This window comes from Ambystoma mexicanum, chromosome 11, assembly GCF_040938575.1.
Source record: "Ambystoma mexicanum isolate Mex_15411 chromosome 11, UKY_AmexF1_1, whole genome shotgun sequence".
Classification (NCBI taxonomy): domain Eukaryota; kingdom Metazoa; phylum Chordata; class Amphibia; order Caudata; family Ambystomatidae; genus Ambystoma; species Ambystoma mexicanum.
Window position 1 is genome coordinate 1,073,274,221 of NC_090934.1, and position 5,631 is coordinate 1,073,279,851.

At 40.0% G+C, this 5,631-nt stretch overlaps 1 long non-coding RNA gene across 1 annotated transcript; it reads right to left on the reverse strand.

Moving 5' to 3' along the window:
• Positions 1–1,278: 1,278 nt before the first annotated feature.
• On the reverse strand, positions 1,279–2,564 carry LOC138504820 (uncharacterized). Its single transcript, XR_011279996.1, has 3 exons — positions 2,498–2,564; positions 1,780–1,891; positions 1,279–1,431 (listed from the first exon to the last, which is right to left on the reverse strand). It is a non-coding gene; the product is annotated as an uncharacterized lncRNA (long non-coding RNA).
• Positions 2,565–5,631: the final 3,067 nt, after the last annotated feature.

A 5,631-nucleotide genomic window follows, 5' to 3' on the forward strand; every position in this document is an offset into this window, starting at 1 on the left:
CTGATGAGGCCCTATGTCTGAATCACATTTATATTTCATTTCGTGGTTTTAGCATTTGTCTTTCTACGTGCATGCAAACGAATATGTATCAGTTTAACTCAAAAGAAACACTAAGTAGCATATTCCATTCACATTTAACTATACTGAAAACATATGAAATTGCAACATCGGGCCCAATTTGCCACATCGCAAGTCATAAATATGGCCTGTGCAACAAAAACCTCTCTTAATATCCTGACCACCCCAACACTTCCATTCCTCTGGTTTAAGTCTGGGTCTTCTGGGAGTTGCTGTTATGAAAGACAAAAGAGAGAACACTGTCCAGAAACAGTACTGGGAGGCATCATGTAATAGAAAGTGGTACTGTTGTTAACATGCATGGCACATTTAAAAACTGAGCCCTCTCTCCCTAATCCTCCTTCTACCTGCCTCTGGGAAAGGGCTAGTTCTTGTTTGCACGTAGGTAGCCCCATGCCTAAAGTCGAGAAGGTTCCCATCAGGTCCTGACCCTATCACACTGGGTACTCTTGTTCTGGACCTGTTTGCATCTCTGCAGAATGTGCAGGTCACTTTATTCTGCTCCAAGTTTCAGATGGACCAAGCATGGGGGGGTCAATCCAGTGGTCTAGTTGGTTGCTGCATGCATTTTCCCCTCTTCTGATGCTTCCCAAACTAGTAATCAAGATCAGAGGTACTGGTGGTAGCTGCCATATGGCTGAGGAGAGGATGGTATCCCCTATTGCTAGAGTTTCCATTCATCCTCAGTTGATCAGACACATGACTCATGAATGGAGCAAAAAGATCTCCCGCTGTAGGTTCTGGAGGTTGAGACGCAGGGATGGCAGAAGCAAGGTTTGACCTGGAAGCTACCTAAAGCAATCTCGGATGCAATAAGGTCTATATACACAAAAAGTATACACAGTCCCCGAAAGAGCTGGACAAACTTTTCTGTATGGTGTATGGGAAAGGTAAAGGGCTAAGAAAAGGTTGAACAAAGGTGCACACCTTAATTTATAAAATGTTGTTGAGAATTTTCAGGTAATAGTTTTAAAGGTTTTAGGTGCGGGGGAGAAACTGGGGTCATGGCCCAAAACCCCTAAAATGAACAATGGAGAGAAAGGATTCAACCTAGGAATCCTCCCGTCCCCTGCACACTTTCAAATGTTTGGACAAATCCAATACTGTTATTTAAATAAAAAGTGAAAAGATAACACAGATTATACTTGCAACAAATGTAAGCAAACACAGTTGTATAAGACCAGATGTATTTATATCAGAACAATGTATTTCAAATTTTGGAAAAATATTTACAACAGAAGAAACAATGTAGCATCAATAGTCGACACCAAGATTTAAGAATATTGAGTCCGATTGAGTTGGCAACGCGTTTCAAGGATGTTTTCCTCTTCTTCAAATGGCCAGAATTGGACTCTTAATACAAAAAGAAAGCATTGGTTCAAAAAATGTGTAATACAAAAATGAGTCTTCACAACATATATTCTACATATTTAACCTTAATTACTAATGTCCATACTGTTCACAATGATATTCTCTTCTCCTATGCTACTAGTAACACAGGTCCACATGTTTTCCTGGACATAGTCAATAAATTAAGGTTTTGTACCCTTTTATAAATCACTGTCTCTCTGTTAAAAGATATCAGGAGCAACTGAGCCGTCCCAACCCTCGGGCTTGACAAGGATTCATCTGGAATGTCATTGTCTGATCACAGAGGTTCTGTTTTATAAGTGAAAAGTAAGAGGCAGTATAGATAATTACCCTTAGAGGAACGTGATCCCAGTCACGTAGTACAGGAAAGGTGGAGAAAAAAATAAACAAGCAAGCCTTTGAACATCTGGAAGTAGATTCCTTAATACATCGTTCAGAGTTTCTACAAAATAAAAGAAAACGTGCCCTTAGAGAAGAGAAGAGAAGACACTGAACCATAGATGGTTTAAAATCGTGGAGTGCATTCACTAAAACCGGGTAACATACCTGGCATTCATACATATAGTTGTAAAGAATAAAGAGACTGGATCCAAATAATGGATGTGGGTTTACAATTTCGGTCTAGTGCCTGCAGCTGGCGGCACCACTAATTCGCCCAGTCTGTAAGCATAAGCAGATAGAAAACCAAAAGTAAAGCCGGAGCATACTATAAGTGGGGGACTAATTCCAATCTGAGTCTACTAGGCAACTTTAATGTGCAATAGTCAAGAAGTTACCTTTACAAATATACACACACGTAGAAGCGGCGGAAGCCGTTTAAAAGTGCCAAGGACGAGTATACTCGTCCTTTTTACATAGACTTCAATAATAGCTTGGCACTTAAACCAATAGATGTATTGTAGTCACAGTCTAACACGAGGATGCGAGGACACAGATCTGCTAGTCATTTCAACTAGAAAAACGAAAGGAGAAAATGGAACGGTTTCAGAATCCGATACTTTGTAGGCAGTCCCTACAAAACGAATAGAATGTACATGGACACGTGTACCTGTAGCGTGGGGGACAGCTATTCACAGGGTCTGTGTAGGGGCTCCGTGTCTTCCACTGTAACCATGGGAACAACGCGTGTCATGTTGAAATGTAGTTAAATAGTGCAAGAAGCTCAAGATAGAAAGGGGACTGTGGTGTGAGAAATCGAAGGTCAGCCATCATATTGGGTAGTTTACTTATACGTTAAAGTGAAACGTGACAAAAGTCAAGGAAAATACTAGTATAGAAAAACAGTGTATAGATACAGGAAGAAGATCGAGATGAATCTGGTATTTAGACATTAGGGTAATTTCAATTGATCCGAGGGGAGCAAAGTCATAACAATACCTAATATTATAAAGTGGAACCGTAGCGTAATTCCACTTGTGTAATTCCACTTATGTTTTTGGAATAATATGTAAGATGTAAGAAAAGGGGAGAGAGAAATGTATAGCTGTGGGGCGTAATGTTAACACCAGTGTCTGAATGGGTCAAAAAAGGCAACTAAAAAGATAATATACGTTGAATCGACGTGTGGAAAAGGCAATGCAAATGCCGATGACGTCAATGCGTCAAGGTGGAGGGTACTCAGGCTGCCAGTCATAAGTAATTATGACAGTATTAGGCCTCAATGTGCCTATTAAATTTACCGAAACAATTCTAGATGAAGTACGTATAATGAGAGTGACACAGAACCTTACGTATCTTATGTGAAACCTATTGCGGTAGTTCTTTTCAGATATGTACAAGTAAATAAACATGTAGTGAATACACATCAGAAAGAGTCATATTATTTCTTCCAATCATCAAGGGAACATTTGAATTTACATAATTTTCAAATTAGTCATTTCTATACAAGAACACTTAAATATCTTTAACATTACAAACGTAACACAAGCATTGTGAGAGCAACCAACAATTATACATTGTATTCTTTCAACATCAAGTATTCCCTTTTAAGTGGCCGGGAGATCACAAAAAACGATTTAAGTTAAAATCCTCATTGAGGCCCCATGGCTGTAGGGAACCCATTTTGTCAATCCAGTATGCTTCTCTTCGTAGTAGGAGGGATTGATAGTCACCTCCTCTTGTGGGACGCTTTGCAACTTCAAGTACCTGAAATTTCAATTGTGCAACTGAATGTTTTTGGGAGTTAAAGTGTTACTAGTAGCATAGGAGACGAGAATATCATTGTGAACAGTATGGACATTAGTCATTAAGGTTAAATATGTAGAATATATGTTGTGAAGACTAATTTTTGTATTACACAATTTTTGAACCAATGCTTTCTTTTTATATTAAGAGTCCAATTCTGGCCATTTGAAGAAGAGGAAAACATCCTCGAAACGCGTCACCAACTCAATCGGACTCCATATTCTTAAATCTTGGTGTCGACTATTGATGCTACGTTGTTTCTTCTGTTGTAAATATTTTCCCAAAATTTGAACTACATTTTTCTGATATAAATACCTTTGGTCTTATACAACTGTGTTTGCTTAAATTTGTTGCAAGTATAATCTGTGTTATCTTAAAGGTAAAGGGCTACCATCCTCTGGAATGCCCACTCCCTGATATACAGTTCTTACAGGATGGGGTTTGGCATGAGCTCACAGTGTTCTCTTTTAGATTGCAGTGGACAGAAACTAGGGCCCTTAGGCAACCATAGGGTCACTTGGAAGGGGAAGGTTTGGTAACAAGCACTTAAAATGTTTCTCTCAGTCCAGGCCAGTACCTATGGCAGGTTCTCTCAAAAAGAGGACTGGGGTAAGCAGAGGTATGTTTATGCCAACCTCCTTACCTACAGATCTGCCCAGATTTGTTGGGTCTCAGATGTGACCCAGGGTTTTTGCCAAAGGTACTGTATAGATTCCACTAGTTACAGCTTTTTTTCCCCATGATCCAGGATCTCCGGAACAAAAGCTCTGGAATATGTTGGATGTCAGGAGGGCTGTACTGACATAGTCCTTCCATATCCACCCTCAGTAGATGTATGAGGTGGGCCAATTCCAAATCATATGAGGCTGCAGGGTGCCTTCTGCCAGAAGTAATATACGGCAGATATACAAGGGCCATGTCCACTTCCTCGGTTGAAACTCAGGGTGTGTTGATACAGGACATTTGTATGGCATGCATGCCAATATTATCAATTCCATTCGGGAGACCCTAGTGCAGTTCTGGTTTTAACTTTGCATTCTGGGACTTGTATTCCTTGGATTATAATGAGAAAATTCAGGACTACAAATCTCAGAATGCAAAGTTAAAACCAGGACTGGACTAGTGTCTTTTCGATTGGACTGGATAATGTTGGCATTTATGGTGGGCCCAGAGCTTTGCCCGTGGTTATGATGTAATCAAAACCTTCCAACCATCAACTTTTGGTTTTGCTGATCTGTGGTAGGCCCGCCACATGGGCGGATCCCAACACGTTGGTGAAACACTACAGCTTGAACATTGCGGACCAATGCTCAAAGACCTTTGTCACAGGAGTTTTGAGTGCTGTGGATAGGGTCTAACTTGGTTAATAAACTAGTGGTGGTGTCAGCTGCCTGCATTTATAAAGAGGTGTGGTAGGTCAGAAGGAGTTCTTCTTGGTTCAAGATATTTTATTGAAATAAAAGCAGAAAAATGCCTGACTAGCCCTAAACTATGGGGATCTCTACCTAACCAATTAACTAGTGGCCTCGTCATTTTTAGGGAAGTCCAAAAGAATATGGTCTCTCATCCGTCCAACTCTAAGCTAAAATATCCCTACTAATATAAGTAAACTACAACTGTCCAGGAGAATGACTCCCTTCTCCTGAATAGATTTCATAACGTTCTAAACAACAAAGGGTCAGGAGAATGACTCCCTTCGCCTAGATTGATTTCGTAAAGTTCCAAACAACAAAGAGCCAGGAGAATGACTCCCTTCTCCTCTATGCGTTTCTTCCACTTTCAAATAACAAAATGATCAGGAGAATGACTTCAATCTCCTTATTAAACTTCTTCAGCTTTCGATCAACAAAAGAACTCTAAGCTAAAATATCCTTACCACTATAAGAAAACAACAAATGTCCCAGAGAATGAATCCCTTCTCCTGAATATATTTCTAACCGTTCCAAGCAACAAAAGTAAAGTTCAGGAGAATGACTCCCTCCCCTAGATATCTTTCCT